Raw genomic sequence first — 24140 nt, 5'->3', positions numbered from 1 at the left:
TAACTCCAATATTTAGAGATAGCCGGATGTTTTAGCCAGCTAAGGGGGTCATTTTCAAAAGCAATCACACGCGAAAAGGGACTTTTCGCATGCGATCACTAAATGGGGGCGGAGTCGGCCCCGGAAGAGGAGGAGTCGGGGCGGCACCGGGGCAACGCTGCAGATACATCGCTGGCAGTGAAATGTAAGGACCCTTATCGCTGCTAGTTTTGTGCAGAATACAATGCAAAAGCCTTTTTTTTCAGTCCCCATGCTCACCTGCTGTTGATACTATCAGCAGAGGATTTAGATGAAATTCCTTTGCCTACAGCTTGCACGGCGTTTTTGAAATCCATATCAGCTCTTGGATGGGCACAACTAGTGCAGCACCCACTCATAAAAAAACAATACATAACTCGGATTTCATTTTTTCTAACCCAGTTTATTGTGATCATAGCATAATACAGCTGAACGTTTCCCTGGTCTGACCATTATTCACTAACATCTAACTGGGTCATTCATCAAAATGCGTTATGGCGTTAACGCATGCGATAACTTGAACGCATACATTAACATATCAAACAAAGGAATCTCATGTATTATATATGTTAAAACCTCATTTTTAATAATCTAATCAAACATTAAAAAATGTATTAAATAACCATACATTTTTACAATTGCAGGCGATACTATACGTTACAAAATATGTTTGAAAACTGTCCCTATAAGATACAATATGAAACGCATTTGCTGTAAATTTCAGAAAGATGTTATAATGGTACAATTGTTATATAAAGTTTGTTTAGCGCAAATGGCCACCTAATCACATCAACCTATACATTATGCTGTCACATTATGAAGTCTTCCAAGTCTCCCGACAAAGAAGAATCTTCTCCATTTCACCTACAAGAGGCTTCTTCAGGGGATATATCACAACCCATTTTTCTGAATAGATAACTGATGTAACGATTATTATCACAAACGATCCAACTGGGAAACTACCCTTCTCAGATCAAAAGCAAATGCAGTCTAAATAAATATAGAAATATGTGTGAGTAACTATCAGTAAATGTATATCATATTCCAAATCGTCAAAAAGAATGTAAAGATTACCAAATAATAAGTAGCAGGCTGTCTCTTACAAGATGTTTAGTGCATACAATTCAATGCTTTCTGAAATATATAAACAATAATATTAATGTCGCCTTATGCTGTGTAAATTAATAAACTTGTAATCAAAAAATATATATGTATTTAAATGCATTTACCTGCCATTTCTATTGAAAAAGATCAATGTCTATTCAGCAACAATTAATTAGATCTGTCAGCATCCCAAAGCATGAGGGGTATTCCTACTGCCGTCTCGAATACACATATCACACCGCTAAGTATCCTCCAAAGATACCGCACAACATTTCTTTCAATACCTGGCTCTACAACAGATATAATACAATGTTATAAATAAGCTGTAAATAAACTTCAAACTTATCAATATTGTTCCATCGTTAATGTTGCACTTGCCGAACCACCATCCTGATGCTGCTGCTGCCGTTTCAGGACGGTGGTTGCCCCACGTTATTTTATCACAAGACAAGACAACGCTGCAATCTTTTTTTGGGGGGGAGGGGCCCATTATTGTGGCGACATTCCCCCACTCTAGTGGGACCCCCTCCTGCAAAAAAAAAAACCACATTGTGGCTTAGTGCCTCAGTTTGTACCTGAATCAGGTGGGAAGTGACTTGCCAGTTTTAGCACTGCTAACGCAACCCTGGAATCCACACTGCCTTGCAAGGATTGTGTCCCATCAGATGCACGTAGTCATCCAAGGCAGAGTGAGAGTAGTGCCGCACCTCCAGATAAGGAACAACCAAGACGCCAGGCTGTGCTTGCTAAGGGAATGGTAATCTTTCTCTGCTATGCACCTTGTGTATTCTCTTTCATAAATCGCCAAGCTAGGGAAATGCACAGAAATGATCAACTAGCTTCAAAGTCAGTTTCTTTCCTATACTCTTTCTCGTAGTTCGTCAACAATTAATTTCCTAGGGAAGAGGAGGTCTAAGAAGATAGTCTATTCTGAGATTGATACGTCCACATTAGCAAGCATACGGGAAGGACATTTACATAAGAACATAAGAACATAAGAAATTGCCATGCTGGGTCAGACCAAGGGTCCATCAAGCTCAGCATGCTGTTTCCAACAGAGGCCAAACCAGGCCACAAGAACCTGACAATTACCCAAACACTAAGAAGAACCCATGCTACTGATGCAATTAATAGCAGTGGCTATTCCCTAAGTTTAATTGATTAATAGCCATTAATGGACTTCTCCTCCAAGAACTTATCCAAACCCTTTTTGAACCCAGCTATACTAACTGCACTAACCACCTCCTCTGGCAACAAATTCCAGAGCTTTATTGTGCGTTGAGTGAAAAAGAATTTTCTCCGATTAGTCTTAAATGTGTTACTTGCTAACTTCATGGAATGCCCCCTAGTCCTTCTATTATTCGAAAGTGTAAATAACCGAGTCACATCTACTCGTTCAAGACCTCTCATGATCTTAAAGACCTCTATCATATCCCCCCTCAGCTGCCTCTTCTCCAAGCTGAACAGCCCTAACCTCTTCAGCCTTTCCTCATAGGGGAGTTGTTCCATCCCCTTTATCATTTTGGTTGCCCTTCTCTGTACCTTCTCCATCGCAACTATATCTTTTTTGAGATGCGGCAACCAGAATTGTTCACAGTATTCAAGGTGCGGTCTCACCATGGAGCGATACAGAGGCATTATGACATTTTCCGTTCTATTAACCATTCCCTTCCTAATAATTCCTAACATTCTATTTGCTTTTTTGACTGCTGCAGCACACTGAGCCGACGATTTTAAAGTATTATCAACTATGATGCTTAGATCTTTTTCCTGGGTGGTAGCTCCTAATATGGAACCTAACATTGTGTAACTACAGCAAGGGTTATTTTTCCCTATATGCAACACTTTGCACTTGTCCACATTAAATTTAATCTGCCATTTACACAAAAGCTTGCTGTCTTATTTCATTTATGGCATTGTCTGTAGAAAAGTTAATTATGTACCGGTAATTTGGAAGCTACGGTATTACTATTTTTAAAGACCTTTATAATTTGGCATTTTCTAATATTTCTATCTTTTAAAAGCTATTACCCACGACCGTTCTTTATCTTGTATCTGTCTAAAAATGGGCACATTCATATATAGGAAGTTGAGACAAGTCATCTATAAAGAGGACCTGCTTTTTATTGCTGAACTGAACATTCAGAATTACATTTAGTTAAGTGCAGCCCAATGCTCAAGACATGACCTTTTCCATAGTCTACGGCTTATACAGCCTCTTTCAGTACTAACTTGGGGATGCTAACATATATTATTGTCTGATCTGCAAAAATGGAAGCAGGGAAAAGTCCTCTGAAGTGTAATAAAAGATCAGAGAAGTCTTTTTGCAAAGGAGACAATTTTCTTGTGTTACAGCTTTGAGGATTGCTAGATAGAATTCTGAGTTAACAACAAGGAGCAACACTATAAAGCAATTTTGCATAGTAAGTTAAGTCCTTTTTTAATCTGCACATAAAAATTTCACCGTGTTGCACACATTTTAATGCATATTCCCCACAGAGGTCCCTGTGCTTATAAATGTTGCCTAGCTAAAGTCGAAGTTCTGAAAGTCCTCTCTGAAGATTTTTTATATGGAACAGAATGGTAGAAAATCATTAGGCTGGCATCTGAAATAAAGACTAATTAATAGCAAATTCTTAACATAAAACAAGAACCGGGGCTAATTAGGAAGATGAAAGAAACACACAGCAAATGTAAGGTTGGTTACGTAAAAGAAACAATTGTTATGAAGAAAATTAGAAAGCAAGATATGATTTACTGCCTCATATATATATATATCCTATGTAATATTATACAGTAAAACACAGAGCACACATTTTCAGTTAGATAGGGCCCTGTGGGAGGATGAAGGAAACAACACAAGCTGCTATCTTGAGAGACAACTCTGTCTACAAAAAATAAAAATGGATTGTGAACATAAGGACATAAGAAATGCCATACTGGGTCAGACCAATGGTCCTTCAAGCCCAGTATCCTGTTTCCAACAGTGGCCAACCCAAGTCACAAGTACCTGGCAAGTTCTCAAATATTAGATAAATCACAAGCTACTATTGCTTATTAGTTACCGTAATAGCAGTTTATGGAATTTTCCTCTAGGACTTATCCAAACCTTTTTTAAACCTAGTTACTATTGCAACCGCGGCCTCAAGGCCTTCGGATCCTGTTGTGACTGAGGGCTTCAGATCCTAATGCAGGCGAGGCCTACGGCTGCTGGTGAGGACACGGAGGCGCGGTCGCTAGCTCATGGGAGAGCATGAGCCCCTGAACCACACTACGACTCAAGGAGGAGCCCCAAGGCACACCATGGGAGGCGAGAGCATGCAAGCTTGGGAGGAGCAGGAACAAGCAGGACTGAAACTGAGGCAAGGAACTCGGAACAGGAACCAAGTAGGATCAGCCCTCCACTGGACCTACACGCACCAGTGAGACCCAGCAATGCAATGCTGGTCTCAGATGTAGCCCTCCGGCCACTCGAAAGCCCTTTTGGACCCACCACTTGGGAATGATGAGTGCATGTGGCCAGACAGAGGCAGGAACAGAGGCCAGACAGAAGCCAGACAGAGGCAGGAACAAGACGAAGTCTTGGAACTTGGAAGGACTCAGACGAGGACTTGGAACTTGAAAGGTACAGGTGGGCACTGTCCCTCAGGGCACCCTTCATAGCCTGCTGTGGGCTGGTCACGGACCACCCTGTCCGCTTGCGTGCCCTACACAACCTAGGAAGGCTGGTCACAGACCACGTGGGAGAGAGACAAGCGCCAGAACGGGATCCAACCAAATGAGGCTCCAATGACCGGAAACAGGAACCGGATCCATAGGATTTACCCTCAGCATGGCCATCTGGAGGACTCAAAGAGCTGGCAGACTCAGAACTTGGAACACTCAGAACTTGGAAGACTCTGAACACGGAACACTCAGAACTTGGAACACTCAGAAGACACTGAACTTGGAACACTTGGAACACTCGGAACTTGGAACACTTGAAACACAGGATCATCAGGACTTTAGAACGACAGGACATCTGGAGCATCAGGACACGGCAACGAAGGACATCTGGAATGAGACCAGGAACATGAAGACATGGAGCAAAGAACCATCTCGAACACTTGAAGACCACGGAGGTCCTGGACCGGCAAGGAAGAACATGGACAACATGATGTCCGATCCAAAGGCCATGAGGAACTAGAAGTGAGCCCTTAAATAGGGCTGAAGCAGGAAGTAGACTGAAGAGGACTTCCGATGGGGCCATGTGCTTTTCCCGCCTTTGGCCCTTTAAATACAAAGAAGAGGTGCACGCCGGCACCTAGAGGAGGGCCCAGGGAGGAGCAGGACCACAGACAGTGGCGTCCCTGCTGCTCAGATGGAAGAGCAGGCCCGATGGCGGCACTAGGCCATGAAGAGAGGTGGACCCAGAGGTGGCTTCCTGCCGCATGATGAAAAAGTCCTGGCAGCGGCTCAGGGCCGCAATGAATGAGGTAGCACCGGCGGGGGTTTTCGGCCACTAGGGGAATCCCAGTGGAGATTTCCGCACTGCAGAGGCAGGGCTCCGGCAGCAGCACAGGGCCGTGAAAAGAAAGGTCAGCGGCAGCTCCATGCCACAAAGGAGCAGCGACTCGGTGGCGGCACTAGGCCGCAAAGACAGACAGCAGAGGCAGCCTGTGGTAAGTGAAGGCCTGCTCTTGGGATGGGCTCCGCAAGCAGGATCGTAACAGTTACACTAACTGCTGTAACCAAATCCTCTGGTAATGAATTCTAGAGCATAACTATGCGCTGAGTGAAAAAGAATTTTCTTTGATTTGTTTTAAATGAGCTACTTACTAACTTCAAGGAGTGCCCCTTGGTCCTTCTATTATCTGAGAGAGTAAATAACCAATTTACATTAACTTGTTCATGTCCTTTCATGATTTTGTAGACTTCTATCAAATCTCCCCTCAGTCATCTCTTCTCCAAAGTGAACAGCCCTAACTTCTTTAGCCTTTCCTCATAAGGCAGCCATTCCATGCCACTTAACATTTTGGTCGCCCTTCTCTGCACTTTCTTCTGTGCAGCTATATTTTTTTTGAGATATGGTGACCAGAATTGCACACAATATTCAAGGTGCGGTCTCACCATGGAGCGATACAGAGGAATTATGACAACCTCCGTTTTATTTTCCATTCCCTTCATAATAATTCCTGTTTGCTTTTTTGATCACCACAGCACACTGGGCCGACGATTCTAATGTTTTATTCACTATGACACCTAGATCTCTTTCCTGGGTGGTAACTCCTAAGATAGAACCTAACATTGTGTAACTACAGCAAGGATTATTTTTCCCTGTACGCATCACTTTGCACTTATCCTTGTTAAACTTCATCTGCCATTCGGAAGTTCGATCTTCCAGTCTTGCAAGGTCCTCCTGCAATTCATCACAATCCGCTTGAGATTTAACTACTCTGCATAATTTTGTGTCATCCACAAATGTAATCGCCTCACTTCTCATACCCCTTTCCAGATCATTTATAAATATATTAAAAAGCACCAGTCCAAGTACAGATTCCTGAGGCACTCCACTGTTTACCTTTTTCTACTATGAAAACAGACCACTTAATCCTACTCTCTTTCCTGTCTTTTAACCAACTTGCAATCCACAAAAGGATATCGCCTCCTATCCCATGATTTTTTAGTTTTCTTAGAAGCCTCTCATGTGGGACTTTGTCAAATGCCTTCTGAAAATCCAAATACACCACATACTACCGGTTCACATTTGTCCACATGTTTATTCACCCCTTCAAAAAAATGTAGGAGATTTCTGAGGCAAGACTTCCCTTGGGTAAATCCATGTTGGCTGTGTCCCATCAAACCATGTCTATCTAAATGTTTTGTGATTTTATTCTTTATAACAGTTTCCACGATTTTTCCCAGCACTGAAGTCAGGCTCACCGGTCTTTAGTTTCTTGGATCACCCTGGATCCTTTTATAAATATCTTCCAATCTTCAGGTACATAGGATGATTTTAATGATAGGTTAGAAATTTTTACTAATAGTTCTAAAATTTGATTTTTTTAGTTCTTTCAGAACTCTAGGATATATACCATCCAGTCCAGGTGATTACTACTCTTCAGTTTGTCAATCATGCCTACCACATCTTCCAGGTTCACCATGATTTGGTTCAGTTGATCTGAATCATCACCCATGTAAACCTTCTTTGGAATGGGTATCTCTCCAACATCCTCTTCAGTAAACACTGAAGCAAAGAAATTGTTTAATCTTTCCGCAATGGCCTTATCTTTAATCCCTTGATCATCCAATAGTCCAACTAACTCCTTTCTGGCAAAACTTGTGAAAAAAATGAAAAAGCAGAGTTGCTTACCTGTAACAGGTATTCTCCGAGGACAGCCGGATGTTAGTCCTCACACATGAGTGACATCATCAGATGGAGCCCCAGGTCTATCACCGAAAACCGGACATGGGCATGTCGGATGAAACAAAAGGGGCAAAACCCGAAAATGATGGTGGTGGGGCATTGATGGCTGGTGGACACCAATACACTGCTGGCATGGGGAATCAACTACAAAATTAATAATTTAAGTTACTATGGGTAATGATGCTTACATCTGGGCTGAAAACCTGACAGTATACCTCAGATGTAAGAAAATGTAAAATGGTAGGTAGGAGGGCACTGCTGTTCAGTTCTGGATTTCATGACTTGTCTTTCCAAACTTGTACTCAAGGCAAGTTACAATTTAAAGGGTTTACAATCTAAGCTGCTACCTAAAGCAATGAAAGATAACGTGTCTTGTCCAAGGTCACATGGAGCATCAGTGGGGGACGTGAGGTTTCAAATCCAGCTTCCCTAGTTCGAAGAACCACTTCTGTAATCACAAGGGCCTCTCCTCTATTCCTAGGCAAAAACGATGAAGTAAGAGCAAAATAGGGAAACTATCTTTTTTTTTTTTTTTTTTTTTTAAACAAATGTTTTATCATAGATGCAGAATGGGGAAAAAAGCCATTAAAAAATACAGAGCCTTAGGAGTTACTCGTTCAACAATTTTTTTGCATGATTTTCAACATTGATGTTGCTGACATCTTTCACACACGTAGAGAAATATTTTTTATTTTAATTAGATTTTTTCCACCAGGCAAAGGACACTAGGGAACAATTTTGGATTTTATTCTAAAACATGAAGAAATAAAACCCATAGATCCACAATAATATGATTTGAATAATTTAAATGGAATGGGTTACAACACAAAACTGTTATCTGTGCACATTTTTGGAAACCTATATTGAATAAATACTTGAATAAATGAGCCACTAGACATAGCTAATGTTATTAACTTTGCAACGCAATGAAGGCCTGAACTTAAAAGTGCACCATCCAGATTTATACAAGGGGAAAGGGAGTTTTATTTTTTAAGAAAAAATCTTGAAATTTGCAATCTTTTTATATCATTGTAATAATACAATGCATTTATTTCTTTGCTGTTTAAATCACTGATTTTGATACAAATTTGAAGGTTTTAAAGCCACAGCATGCCATACTGCTAAGGATGCCTTTTTTCTTTAGTTTTAAGGCCACATTTAAGGGTGGGCAAAAAAAAAAAGAGGTGCAAACAGCTGTAAGTCAGTTTGCTTGCACAAATTTGAAATCAATTGTCCTTTGCCTAGAAGGGCTACATATAAGCACTGGGCAGAACTTCCAGAATGCTTTATAGACAATGGTTATTTTTTTTGTTTGCATAAATTGTTTATTGTTTCAGTACAATGTTTTCCCTTCTAAAACCTACAGAAACCTAACGCCCGAATTTTCAAATGCCGGCGCAAGTAAAATCCGGCAGATACACGGGTGGCCAGGCTGAGCGTGCACCGAGAAGAGGAGAGGGGAAAAGGTAGGAAGGGTAGTTAGGGGGATAGGGAACTGGGGTAGGCCTATTCACAACGCCACGCGTTGGTTTTTAAAATTCCCCCCTCCCCCACGCGCGGATTGACTCTACCTGCAGGGAGGAGCCATGCAGGTTACTAGCATCGGCAGGCGGCCCCAGGCGAAGCAGAGACCAGTCAGGAAATTCACCTATACCAGCTTACACTCCTCAGGTTGAGCCTTTGTGTGCTGGGACTTAGGTGTGGTCTCTGCTGATGGCAGATGAAGTGGTCTGTAGTAGCTAGGGTCGTAGGTAGGCGGTAGTCAGGCATATCTGAGGTCCAGGCAATGGTCAGAGGCAGGCCGTGGTCAGGCATATCCAAAGTGGTATCCGAGATCCAGGGTGATGTCAAACCAGGTGTCTGTCCGAGGGAGGAGAAGAGGGACAAAAAGAAGGCAAGGACAAGAACAAGCGGGTAATGTGAATGGAATGAAGACAGAAGACAAACTAAAGACAGCTAAATGAGGACTGAAGACAAGGCTGGAAGCAACACACTCTACTCAGAGGTAGCTGAACCTGTTGTTGAGGCAGTGCGGGAGAGACAGCAAGGACCCTTTGAAGGCCTGAGTGTGTGATGTCATAAGGAGGCACCACAGAGCTTTTCCCGCATTGGGTCCTTTAATGTAGAGACATCAGGCACACATGCGCCTATAGAGGAGCATGGTTCATGGCGGTGTCCTGCCACAGGGAGCACTTGCCGCATCAGAGCAAGGTATCCTGCCACGAAGAAGCCTGGAGGCGTTTGGCTGCATCAGCAACCTGCGGGGGAGGCCCAGCCAGGAAAGTGAGTGCACGGTTTGCGGGGGCAGCCCGCGGACCACCAAGCATAACAATTTGATATTCCGCCTTTTCCTAAAGCTAGGCCCAAGGCGGATTACATGAAGTTACAAGGCATTGGGGTAGATTTTAAGAGGTATGCGTGGGCGAACATGGGCGTGCGCTACCAGGTGTGCACACATGTATGCCCGATTTAATAACATGCGCGCGCGCGCACAAAGGGGTGCAGAATTGTGCACCTTGCGCGTGCCAAGCCGCACTGCCTTCCCCCGTTCCCTTTTTTTCTTGTTGTAAAACTTACTTCAGCCCTGGGGCTGAAGTTGCCCGGCGCCTGATCCCCCGGCACAGTGATAAATGGCCGCTGTGCCGGGACCCTCTGACCCCGCCCCACCCCCGGACCGCTCGCCCCGTCCCCTCCCCACCCCTTTTTGCAAGCCCCGGGACTTACATGCGTCTCGGGGCTTTACGCGCATCGCTGGGCCTTTTGAAAATAGGCCCAGCGTGCATAACCTTTTGAAAATCCAGCCCATTGAGTACCTAAGTAATGGATACATACAAATTATTCTGCAAGTAAATAGATAAGAAGTAGGATATTTTAGGTAGGATTAAGGAAGTGAGTACAATGGGGATAAACTACATATATAAAGTTAAGAAGTAAGTTAAAAGCAAGTTTCCTTAGATAACAGGATGAATTAACTGTGCTTTCTGGGTGACATCCTTCAAGCGGCACAGGGCGGAGCTTCTCTCAAACAATACCGAGCTTTGCTCTGAGCACCTGTGTGGCTGTTCCCACGCCATTGAAAGTTCATCTCAGGTGATGAGATAGTTAGCAAAGTGCAGCCAAGATCCAGACTGTCCAGGGAGGAGGGCGGGATCACATGGCTAATTCATCCTGCTATCTACGGATTGATAAGAGGACTGAGAGAGATTGGTAGGGATAGGATGAGATTGAGAGAGAGACTGATGATGACTCTGGGAAAGGGTGGGAGGACTGAGGCAGAGAGAAAAGCTTGGGGGATAGGGTAGAGGATTAAGAGAAAGTGGTGGGAGCGGGGGAAGGATTGAGAGAGAGGAGAGACGTAGGGACAGGGTGAATAGTGGGAAAATTGAAACTGGTGGATACAAGGTGGGAAGATTGAGAGACATTGGTTGATAAAGGCTGAGGGAAGTGAGAGACTGGTGGGCACTGGGTGTGGGGACAGAGAGAGCAAGCGTGGAGAGAGATTGCTGGGGAAAGGGTGGGAGGATTGCAGGAGAGATAGGTGGGAACAGGATGGGGGAATCAAGAAACCGGTGGGCAGGGTGTAAGATTGTGAGATACTGCTAGGCAAAGGGTGGGGGAATTGAGAGAAAGAAAGGGAGTCCAGTGGGAGAACAGAGAGACTGGTTGATACAGGTGGAGGGATTGAGACAGAGTTAGAGACTGCTGGAGCCAGGGCGGGGGACTGAGCAAGAGAGACTGCTGAGAACAGGGTGGGGGAATTGAGAGAAAGACTGGTGGGGACAGAGTGGGGGGGACTGAGAGAATCTGATCAGAACAGGTGAGGGAACTGGGAGATATTGGTGGGGACAGGGTAGGAGCACTGGTAAAGATGAGGGAGGGAAAGGGTCCTTGCTGGAACCATCTCACCCCTCTGCTCTCTTGAAAACGGGAGGCTCTTTGGTACTGTGAATTCTAGTCTCATGGCTCTTGGGTCGTGAAAGGTTGGCCATCCCCTGACTAAGACTTTTCTCCCATTCTGTGTTTATGAGAGGAAAAAAAAAAAAAGGTTAGCGAATTGGGCTCTGTATATCATTATCCTTTGGGAAATTCAGTCAGGTTATTAAAAAGGTTGTCATTCATATTTTTTCCAGTATCACGGCTTTTTTGTGTTTATATTTATGAATGTTTACATTGTAATCTGCTCTGAACAGTGCTAGGGAAGATGCAGAATATAAGATTGAATAAATAAATAAAAACAAATGGTTTTTGTTGTTCAAAAACAGGATGTGCAATAAATCAACATTTGAAAGGCAAATCAATATAACATAACCTTGTTACTGAAGACTTGCTGTGATAGCTCAAGACATGAACCTTCCTAGTGCGTACCAATGCAAAATGGTGCATGAGCAATGTCGTGTTTCAAGAAAAAAAATCACAGACTAAGAAATGATGACATTCAGCGTATAAGAAAGATTCCTCCTTTTTATTTGGTGCTTCTAATATGAACAGACACACAGTTTTAAAAAAATGTTTTATGATTCCATCATCTAATTGAGACAATTCTTGTTATTTATTTTTATTAAATTTAAATTTCTACAGCTAAGCCAAGATGAGGAAAAATGGAAACCTAACTACAGCAAAGAAAAATAACTGAGAAAAAAATTATCTTTATTTTGTAATTGTGCCCAGTGCTCTGAAAACAGTCTTTGCATCTCTCAAACACTAATCAATAACAACATTGCAAAGAGACAATCAATAGCTTGCAGTATCCATGTGAACAACTTCTATTTAGGCTGTATTTTGAAATCAAAGGTATATTATCCAAGCACTGATACCTTTGTTGACTTACTGCAATGCTGACTACATATATAAAAGCTACCTGTTCATACCCCACACACCTTGATCTACTGTAGAAAAAAGGCAAGTGGACACATTATCCAGCTAAAGTTAGCCAGATAGCTGCTGGATATACTCACCTAAAGTTATATGGGTATATGAACCCGGATATCTTAAACCTAACCAGCTATACTAAAACACAGCCAGTTAAAATAGAGGAAACCCAAAAATATAACAAAATCCTTGTGGGCCTGCAGGCCCAATCCTCCACCTTGTACCCTGAAACTTATGTCGGGCATAGCACCCAACCCCCCCAGCCCATCTCCCCCAAACCTCACAAACAAAAAATTGCAGGCCTATCAGCCCAAGAATCCTTCCCACCCTACCCCCAAATTCTGAAATTATATCTGGCCTACAAGCACTCTCCTAATCCCCACACACATACAAAGGGTGATAGCCTAAAACTTCTTTTCCTTCAGAAAGAAGGCTACAGATGATATAAAATATATATTTTAGTGAAATACATATTTTTTATGACCTTGCTATACAAAAAGAGAGGCTATAAGATAATACAATAATATGCAATTTAAAATACATTTATTTAATATAGACGCATGTGAAATGCAACGACTTAAATGGCATTTTGAGCTTGAATTTCAAAGCAACTTTCATGCATAAATCCTTCGTTTATGTGTGTAAGCGGCATTTTGAAAATCAATCAGGGGCTAGAGGCTTTAAAATTTGCGCATAACCTGGTTTCACATGTCCCAGTTTCAGAACCTCGTTTCGACTATACTATGTTACCAATCGAACAAAGAATTGCCTTCAAGTCTCTCTGCATACAGGGGTAGATTTTAAAAATTTGCGCGATCGCATACTTAGCTGCGCATATCTTATAAAATCCGGGATCGGTGCACGCAAGGGGGTGCACATTTGTGCAACCTGCGCGCGCCGAGCCCAGCACGCGCTGCCTGTTCCCTCCGAGGCCGCTCCGATTTCGGAGCGGCCTCGGAGGGCACTTTCCTTCGCCCTCCCCCCACTTTCCCCTCCCTTCCCCTATCTAACCCTTTTACAGGACCATAAGCACTTTTTTCCCCTACAGCCAGCAAGAGTTCCTCACCATCGCATTCCCCAGGTTCTATACTACTACTCAACTCTGTATCCAATCTCTTGCTGCAGGACTCATGTGACATTTACTGTTTTGCTTTTATGTTTTTTGTTTTTGTTTTTACTATTCAATTGAGATTTGTTAGCCAATATGTTTACATTACAATGTTAATTTTGATCTAGTTTACCCTGTTCCAAGTTCCATAACCTTGTTCTATGTAATGCCTCTAGGTAAAAATTTATGTTCTGTTTCAATGTAAACCGATGTGATCTGTATTTCATACAGGAACACCGGTATAAAAAAAAAATCTAAAAATAAATAAATAAAGCAGATGTAAATCTGCGAGCGCCAGCAGGCTGCTGGCGCACCATCACCCGACCCGGGGGCTGGTCCGGAGGCCTCGACCACGCCCCCGGGCTGGCGCCATGCCCCTGGGCCCGTCCCCGAAACGCCGTGACACGCCCACGAAACGCCACGTCATTTCGGGAACGCCCCCGACATGCCTCCTCCCCACCCCTTTTACGAAGCCCCGGGACTTACGCGCGTCCCGGGGCTCTGCGCGCGCCGGTGGCCTATGCAAAATAGGCGCGCCGGCGCACGAGGGCCCTGCGCGCGTAAATCCGGCCGGATTTACACGCGCAGGGCATTTAAAATCCGCCCCACAATTTTTAAAGTATATCAGGTATATCTTAAGTATTTAGCCAGTCTTCTTGTAGATTGTTCCATCAAGGCAACTTCGTTCTTCACAGCAGTCTTTACTAATTGTGCCAAGGTTAACTCAAGCTAAGCTATCACTCAGCAAAGGGCATTCAGTTATTATGGAATTCTATGCCAATGGATCTGCAAGTGGAAATGAATTATTTGTCCTTTTGATAAAACTGAAAGCATGGCTTTTTTGTGGAATATTTTGGCATCGTTAGGGAGTAATGCTGCAAGGGTATAATTTGGCGTATTCAGTTTTAAAATTAGATGTGAGATGATAGATAATTTAGTGTAGGCAGTAGGAGTGGGGTTTGAGGTTTGACCAGGGGTGAGTTGGAGATAGGATGGATGCTGGGCCGGTGGAAGGGGATTGGGCGCCCTAAGCACCTTCAGCCTTGTGCCGCCCCCCTGTCTTGCCATCCCCAGCCCCGCCCCCAGTCGCAGCCCTGACTCCTTCCCCCCAAAAGAAAACTTACAAAATACCTGGTGGTCCAATTGGTCCAGGTGGGGGCCCGGGAGCGATCTGCTGCTCCTGGGGCCTCGGCTGCCACTAACCAAAATGGCGCCGGTGGCCTTCAGCCCCTACCATGTGACAGGGGCTACCAGTGGTATTGGTTGGCCCCTGTCACATGGTAGGGGCTAAAGGCCCCCGGCGCCATTTTGCTTATTGGCAGCCGAGGCCCCGGGAGTGGCAGATAGCTCCCGGGCCCTCCGCTGGACCACAAGGGGGGCGTCGGGAGGGTGGCACGGTGAGGCAGAGGCTGGCAGAATTTTGAAAGGGCACTTTTTGCCCTTTCAAAATTCTGCCGCCTGCTGCGGCACCCCCTAAATCGTGGTGCCCTAGGCACAGGCCTAGCTCGCCCAGTGGTACCTCTGGCCCTGGATGGATGGAGAAGCTGGGTTAATTGGAAGAGATCTGGGTGAACTGGTAGATAGAGAAAGTATGCATATTCCTGCATTGTAAATATGCATTTATACTGAAAAATGCACATACTTTTGGGGCAGAAATAAATGCTATTTCAACGCACAATTAAACTCTGGAATTTGTTGCCAGAGGATGTGGTTAGTGCAGTTAGTATAGCTGTGTTTAAAAAAGGATTGGATACGTTCTTGGAGGAGAAGTCCATTACCTGCTATTAATTAAGTTAACTTAGAAAACAGCCACTGCTATCACTAGCAACGGTAACATGGAATAGACTTAGTGTTTGGGTACTTGCCAGGTTCTTATGGCCTGGATTGGCCACTGTTGGAAACAGGATGCTGGGCTTGATGGACCCTTGGTCTGACCCAGTATGGCATGTTCTTATGTTCTTATAAGGGGGCACTTAGAGATGATAAGGCCATCACGGAAAGATTAAACGATTTCTTTGCTTCGCTGTCCACTGAAGAGGATGTTGGAGAGATACCCATTAGAGAAAAGGTTTTTATGGGTGATGATTCAGATCAACTGAACCAAATCATGGTGAACCTAAAGATGTATAAACCCCAGGGTTCTGAAAGAGCTAAAAAATTAAATTTCTGACCTATTTCAATTAATTTGTAACCTATCATTAAAATCATCCAATGTACCTGAAGATTGGAAGATGGCCAATGTAACCCCTATATTTAAAAAGGGATCCAGGGATGATCCAGGAAACTATAGACCTGTGAGCCTAACTTCAGTGCCGGGAAAAATCGTGGAAACTGTTATAAAGAATAAAATTACAAAACATTTAGATAGACATGGTTGATGAGACTCAGCCAACATGGATTTACCCAAGGGAAGTCTTGCCTCACAAATCTCCTACATTTTTTTGAAGGGGTGAATAAATATATGGACATAGGTGAACCGGTAGATGTGGTGTATTTGGATTTTCAGAAAGCATTCGACAAAGTCCCGCATGAGAGGCTTCTAAGAAAACTAAAAAGTCATGGGATAGGAGATGATGTTCTTTTGTGGATTGCAAACTAGTTAAAAGACAGGAAACAGATTAAGACTAATCGGAGAAAATTCTTTTTCACTCAACGCACAATAAAGCTCTGGAATTTGTTGCCAGAGGAGGTGGTTAGTGCAGTTAGTGTAGCTGGGTTCAAAAAAGGTTTGGATAAGTTCTTGGAGGAGAAGTCCATTAATGGCTATTAATCAATTATACTTAGGGAATAGCCACTGCTATTAATTGCATCAGTAGCATGGGATCTTCTTAGTGTTTGGGTAATTGCCAGGTTCTTGTGGCCTGGTTTTGGCCTCTGTTGGAAACAGGATGCTGGGCTTGATGGACCCTTGGTCTGACCCAGCATGGCAATTTCTTATGTTCTTAGAGAGTAGGATGAAATGGTCAATTTTCACAGTAGAAAAAGGTAAACAGTGGAGTGCCTCAGGGATCTGTACTTGGATCAGTGCTTTTTAATATATTTATAAATGATCTAGAAAGGGGTATGCTGATGAGGTGATTTGGAGATGACACAAAATTATGTAGAGTAGTTAAATCTCAAGCAGATTGTGATGAATTGCAGGAGGACCTTGCGAGACTGGAAGATTGGGCTTCCAAATGGCAGATGAAATTTAACTTGGACAAATGCAAAGTGATGCATATAGGGAAAAATAACCCTTGCTTTAGTTCCTCAATGTTAGGTTCTAAGGAGTTACCACCCAGGAAAGAGATCTAGATTTTCTGTTAATTGTGAACCGATGTGAGGTTACTAAACAAATGTAGGTATATAAAAACTGCAAATAAATAAATAATAAATAAAATAAATAAATAAATAGACATCATAGTGGATAATACATTGAAATTGTCAGCCCAGTGTAATGTGGCAGTCAAAAAAGTAAACAGAATGTTAGAAATTATTAGGAAGGCAATGGCAAATAAAATGGAGGATATCATAATGCCTCTGTATCACTGTTGCGTTCATGCCTCTTCACGCCCCTCGCCCCTTGCTCCACCCTCTGTACCTGGGATGCGACTCCCTTTGGCTCTGACGGACAGTGCAGCTGCGGCTTCTCTCCTCCTCTTGGCCCCGGTTCCCCCGGGCTGGCCTGACGCTACGGATCCGCCATGTTCCCGATGATGTAAGGGTGCGCGCGCGCACTCCAGACTTTGTACCAGCAAGGGCGCGAACCTCGGGGGCATCCCCCCATAGTGATGTCATCCATCTGCACTTTAAAAGGTCTTTGTTTGCTAACCTCTAACGAGTTAGCAAGGAACTCCAACGGGACTTGCTTCGGCAGTCCACGATACTTGCAACAACGATCCGCGTCACACTGGGAACCAGTCCCCACTGCTCGGCCTTTTCAAACTTACCAGGAGTACCCGCTCCATGGGGGCTCCACTCTCTCTTCTTGATTTCAGATTGCCAGAACACTCAGAAGACTCCTCATTTCCTGGAAGCAATCGCAGACGTGAGCACAGTGAGTTCTATTACATAGGAATCGGTACTCACTCCACGAGGGCCTTCATTCCTATTTCTCTGAAGACTCTCTTCCATCCAAGATGTTATCGCAGGTACAGAGATCAAGAGTTACATTGGCAAGATTATAGATAGGAACTGGTACTCGCTCCATGAGGGCCCATGTTCCTAGAATCTTATACAGACTCTCTTCTACTCTAGAAGCCATTTCATATACAGCAATTGTGAGTTCTTATTACAGACTGTTTGTGGAAACCAGTGCTTGCCTTCTGCTCCTGTTCTTGAATGTACTGAAGACTCTCTGTGGCATAGAGACCATTGCAGACATCTACTATTGTGAGTGTACCATCTTGTATCCAGTATACCCTGTCTACTCACTACTTCTAGTCTCTCTCTACAGCTCAGCGACCCAGAGATTATATTCCAGTATCAGAAGGACTTCAGCCTTGCCGGATACAGCGACTCATTACTGCCACCCCTGGTGGTCCAGCTTCCAGTCTAATAAAGAACTATTGTGTTTATCTCATATTCTAGCCTAGCCGGTGGTTCCTCTCAGGATCTCCTCCTGGGGGCACTGTTATCTGCCATCGGCCCAGGGATTCACCATTTCCTTCAAGTGATCATTCCTTTCACTATTATCACCTTCTGGCTTCTGGCAGGGCCGCAAGCACTTCCTGTCGCTGGCCCTTTAAATAGGTAGAAGAGACGCGCGCTGGCGCCTAAGGGAGGGCCTGGAGAAGAAACAGCACTGTGGACAGTGGCAACCTGCCGCACAGGAAGAAAACAAAGAAGCAGGCCTCTGCACAGGCCCCGACGGGAGGAGGTGGCTTCCCTGCCGCACGAAGAGGATCCGGGGCAGCTCCATGCCGCGAGGGACAGATCGGCGGTGGCACTAGGTCGAGAAGAGGAGTGAGGTGTGCGGCCTCCCCGCCATGAGGCAGGGGATCCCGGTGGCTGCTCCGGCTGCGAAGGACGACTCCCGGCGGGTTCAGCCCTGCCGAGCAGGGCAGGAAACTGCCACAGCTTCTGAGCCACAGGAGACGGCGGCAGCAGCAGACTGCCGCAAAGAAAAGCAAGTGAGTAGAGGGGCTGCCTGCGACTCACCGCGGGTAGAACCGTAACATCAACAGGAGATGGATTCCAAGGTGCTCAGTCCTCAGCCAGTGGTACAGGAATTGACTCGGCTGGCCAAGTGGGCCTGGACCCCAAGGCTACCCCCGCTGCCAGGGGAGCTTCTTCCTCTGAGGAATTGGGGATGACCACCAGACTGGTCAGCGGCAGTCTCAATGCCCTGACAGACGTCAATGCTCTCCTGGGCTCTGACATCGGTGAAGGTGTCGGTAGTACTCTAATAAGCACGTGCAGAGATTCAAACAGTGGCTCAAAGACAGACGATGCGGCTTTAGTGCAAATGGTGTCCCAATGCTGAGATCTCGTAGCGCTTTTTCCAGGGCCAGCTGGACTCACTTCTCAAGCTCCGCCTCAAAGATTGTTGATGCCAGGATAGACTGGGCTACAATAGGCATAGCCAGATCCTCTTCAGAACCGAGAGGAGGACTGGTGGCGGACATCAGGACCAGTGGAGGCCATGACAAATCCTTGATAACTGTAAAGGACAGGTGCTCCACACCATGGGGTTACTTCGGGGGCATTGCATCTGAGGCTGATGCGTACTCATACCGGGGATGGGGACCAATTAGCTTTCCTGGATGCTTGGATCGGTCCATTCCCAGTGCCAAGGCTGAAGACGATGAACCCAATGTCTTTGGCCTGGGGGAGCTGAGCGATTGCGCATCTCCAGAGCCCCTGCATGACATTGACGCCAACGAAGCACACTGCCCCACCGATACTGATGGCTTGATGACCATTGGTGCGGCTCCAAGGACCCTCTATGTTGATTCTTCTGATGCTAATGATCAGTCTTCCGGTGCCTGAACAGCTGGTCTATTTTCGCCACCAGGCCAGGCATCTTTTTGGGGTCATCTGTGCGCACTTACTGCTACATGAGGGTCCATGATATACATAGTCCTCATGTAACGATGGCATTGCTTAAACCCCATTGATGACATGTCATCGCAAAAGAAAAGGGACACTGTCAAAATTGATGGCGGTGGCTGTCGATGGCCATCAGGCACCAAGAGCACTACTGTCCCAGGGGATTAACTATGAAAGAAAATGTACCATAAATTCCAAAAAACCTGTCTAAGATTCTAGAGTGGATAACCAGGGGGACCTCACGTCAACCGCGCAATCCTGACACTGAAAAAATGAGCCAAAAACATCTGAAAAACTCCAGGAGAACAGAGACAGAAAGACAAACTTCATTGCGAGACTACGGGCTATGCGGAAAAGAAGAGCCTGTGGGGATCCCGCATGGATGCATGGAATAATGCATGCTGAAGCATGCTCAGAGAGGCTTGGTCAAAATACTAGCAACTTTGCCATAGGTTTTCCATGCCGGGATCCATCGACAGTTCTTAAGGATCATGTGAAAGTACAGTTCATTAGACACCTTTGAATTGTTTTTTGAAATTTGTATTAGGTCTTTTCTGTTCCAACTAATTATCATAATTATGTGTTGTCAATCCTGAGCAGTTTGTGGTTCATTTTAAAATATTGTCTAATGCATATGCTAGTAAATTCTAATCAGTTAGTCTCAAGCATGAATTTTTTTTATAAAACTTTGTCAGATCATACTTAATTATAATTTTTAATTTATTGTATGAAAAAAGAACACTGCCCTGCAAGGAGAAAGGGGCGGTCTTTTCAGAATGTGTTTTATGCTTCACTGCGAATGACCTACTGCTGAAGTAAATAAGACAAAGAAATGATGTCATGTTTCATTTAGCATTGACCTGGATTTTCTTTCAGTGTAGCATCTCTTTGGAAAACGGCTTCATGAAAATAAATCTCTAAAATTACTGTGCCTCGTAGAACAGCTAAAGAACCTACATTTTTATCTAATGCAACTTCCCCCTTCCGTCCCCAATCTATATGAAGTTGTAATGGCATGTTAATCATTTACTTTTTTTCAGTGTATTATAAATCATCTGTGTTTTCTGAAACAAGACAGCACTTAAACACCCAGCGACATTTGAAGTTGTAACCAAATGGTGTTAATTGGTGATTTTATGTAGAAACCTTTTCTTTCTAAATGAAAACCAGCAAGTGATGTGCCATCGCCTGTGCCATGTCATTGCGTCATTTATTTATTTTATTTCAGGCTTTTCTTTACCGACATTCGTCAGGGAACATCATGCCGGTTTACATGGAACAAGGGAGAGCAACATAAAGAAATCAGTTGGGTCAGACGTGCAATTTATAGTTTCACAAACAAATCGTGCTTTTAACAGACTAGAAGCATGAATCCAGAAATCAAACTGTTAGGTGCAATTGTCAGCATTGTGCCATCACTGAACTACTCCTACTTATCATTTCCAAAGTGCTACTTTACAGATACATGTTAACAGACAGTTCCTGCTCCATAGAACGTATAGTCTAATCCACTCAGGGTATGCAGACAAGACAAAATTAACAAGGTTATGATCAGGGAGAGCTAAGATATAGTATTTTAAAAGCCTTGGAAGAAACTAGAAGAAAGGCAGTAAAAAGTAATGAAAGATTAAATGAATTTTCTTTGACATACTGGGGTCTTTAGATGATTTCATTTGATGGAGTGGTTTGGTTTTTTTTTAATCAGATAAGATGCTTCTTTATGATCATATCAAGTGCTGAAAGGAATAAAGATAATTTTGCTAAACTAGACTGGTTGACAGTTTTTAAGTGGGAAAGATACTCATCAATTTTAATGATTTCTTATCCTCTCATTAGCAAAATACATCTGTATTTTTGGCTAAACTCTAGTGCTTAGTAAGAGATTTGAATCCATGCACCCAACTTTTGCCCATGCTTAGGCAGAATATTCTACTTCACGTGTTCCATCTATTTGCACGTGAGCTGGAGCTCAGACTAAATGAGAACGTATTCTTGAAGGAAGAGACTATTACAAATTCTGCCTAGTGAATCTGGATCTATGGGCAGCACATCGGGCAGTTCTGGGTTTCCTTAGAGAGGCGCGGCAGCGTGAACTTCATGTGGATTCTGGCCTAGACGTTCATGTGCTCTTTCTGCTTTTAAAAATAATGAGAGGAAAGCTTTTTATCTCTAGATCACTGGTCCAAATCTAGCGCCGGATGATAGGGACTTAAAACAGTGACCTATGTTAAATGAGCTGATGGTCTTGGACCAGTTCCCAGTGGACTGGGTCCATAATCGCCAACTTCACCTTTACAAATGGGTACTAACTGGCGTCTTTGTTGCCAGTCTTAATGGACAGGCTAAAGGCTGAACAGGCATTGGAAACTGAATCTATAGAAGTTAAACAGGGTTCAGGCAGTGTGGGGAAACTTGTATCGCTGCTGCCCACACAGTACCCATTCTGTGGTTAAATGGAAGAACTGGGTTTCTGGTGGTGTGAAACTGGTACCTTTCATAAGCACAAAATGTAATCATTTAATTGATTAATGGCATTAAAGATAAAGCAAATATGAGCAGTTATGGTCAAGCCCAGTTTTTAGACCAGCTTCTACACTTGCTCGAACTGTTCCTGCAAGGTGCTCTTCTCTTACTTGTATTCTTATGTACTCTTGCTGTACTGAGAGTATAATAGCACTGGGGCTTATCAAAGAAAGTTTCAAGGTATCCTATAAAATTTGTTGTGTTGCAAATAGAAAATAGCATTACTTGGTAGGATTAGGCATGTCCAGAGTTTCTATCAAGCTTTCAAGGTTTTTGCTAGATGCCAGCTATATAAAAGGCCAAAACTAATCTTTTCTATGATAAATGTGGATAAATTCAGCACAAACATTCAGGGGCGGATTTTAAAAGAGTTACGCGCCTAAGTTACGCGCGTAACCCTTAAAAAACCCCCTGTGCGCGCCGTGCCTATTTTGCATAGGCGCGGCGGCGCGTGCAAGCCCCGGGACGTGCGTATGTCCCAGGCCTTGCAAAAATGGCCGGGGCATGGGCGGGGCCGGGGGCAGGGCCACGGTCTGGGGGCATGGCGACAGTCCGGGGGCATGGCCGAGTGCCCCGACACAGCGGCCTTTGTCGTGGCCTGCCGCGCCGGCAGACAGCCAGCGTGCGTAACTCAACAAAATAAGGTAGGGGGGATTACGTAGGGCTGGGGGGTGGGTTAGATAGGGGAAGGGAGGGAAAGTGGGGGGGGGGGGAAACGGGGAAAGCCATCGGGCCTCCCCTAGGCTCGACGCGTGCAAGGTGCACATGTGTGGACCCACTTGCGCATGCCGACCCCGGGTCGGGTGTACATTTGTGCGCGTTGGGTAGCGCGCACAAATGTACCCCCCGCGCGTAATTTTGAAAATCTGCCCCTAAGAGTATTATCTCACCACTTAAGACATTGCCCATCATAGAACATTTTCTGTAATGCATTGGGAACTGCTCTGTCTCAGTAAATCTACGTTATTTAAGCAGGGGGAAATGCAAAGAGTTTTTTGCAAATAAATGTGGGCCTCTCTCATCTTTACCTACCTTCCTGAACTGTACAGCAGTGAGCTCCTCAAATAATTTTGGTAGAAGATTAACAGGCATGGGTCTCAATTCGTTTTCATGTTCTGTAACTACAGAGAAACATGATGCTGTTATAAGAAAGCAATGACATTCAAAAAAAATACATTCAAATCATATATGAACAGGGCAGGGTATAAGGTAAATTTATGGGGCTCCTGTGAATCACATTGCTAGAGTTAAAGAGGCTATTTGATAAGTGCGATATTGTGCTGGCTGATCCAGTGCATGTGTCACCGAGTCAAATCCCTCAAATGATGAAATATCATAAATATTATAAATACGCATTAGGGATGCTGGCTAGCACCATGTGATCCAGTCCTGGTTTTATCCCATTGTATGCAAGGACTTATAGTTCTGGTTTCTTTAAAGTAAGTAGGACTACAAATCCATGTACACATAGGGATGTCAAATGGCTCCAGATTTTCAGGAAGGCTGTTCCAGTCCTGGTTTTACCCAACTGCACGCAGGGCCTCATAGTCTTGCTTTTCTAAGGGAATGCAATAGGGAAGTCAGAACTACAAGTCCCTGCATGCAGTGGGGTAAACAAATGAGGACCACATCTACCTGTCCTGAAAGTCCAGAGCCAGCTGGGGACCCTGTGTCTACAGCGAAGTAAAACCATTTAAAAAAAAAAAAAGGAACTCTTTTTAACAACCCCAACCTGTATCCTAACATTTCCCACTGAATTGCTTCAGCTTCACTTGGAAAGCTAAACCACAAATTTGTAGGAATAGGACACATCCTTCCATATCCTCATTCCCTCACTCTTCTCTCTTTGTATCTGGAAATAAAGAAATAAAAATAAATCAGCCATATTAGAACTCGCAACTGCGGTGCTGCTGTGCTACTCTCTCAGTTCTAGAGCCCTGAAGCACAAATAGTTACCTTAAATCTTACTTTACTTTATAAACAGTTACTAAAAATAAAACTTTAGATTACATTCTTACTACATGACAAAGGTGTGGGGTTTTTTCTGGCATATTTATGTTATTTTAGTATCTTGCTTTCTCC

General features: G+C 44.0%; 1 long non-coding RNA gene across 1 annotated transcript; it reads right to left on the bottom strand.

The window, feature by feature from the left end:
* Positions 1 to 1826: 1826 nt before the first annotated feature.
* LOC115082155 lies at positions 1827 to 23994 on the bottom strand. Its single transcript, XR_003854090.1, has 3 exons — positions 23791 to 23994; positions 23091 to 23179; positions 1827 to 1931 (listed from the first exon to the last, which is right to left on the bottom strand). It is a non-coding gene; the product is annotated as an uncharacterized LOC115082155 (long non-coding RNA).
* Positions 23995 to 24140: the final 146 nt, after the last annotated feature.

This window comes from Rhinatrema bivittatum, unplaced genomic scaffold (genome assembly GCF_901001135.1).
Source record: "Rhinatrema bivittatum unplaced genomic scaffold, aRhiBiv1.1, whole genome shotgun sequence".
NCBI classification, from domain to species: domain Eukaryota; kingdom Metazoa; phylum Chordata; class Amphibia; order Gymnophiona; family Rhinatrematidae; genus Rhinatrema; species Rhinatrema bivittatum.
Note: the sequence above shows the minus strand (reverse complement) of the source record. Positions and strands in the feature narration are given on the sequence as shown.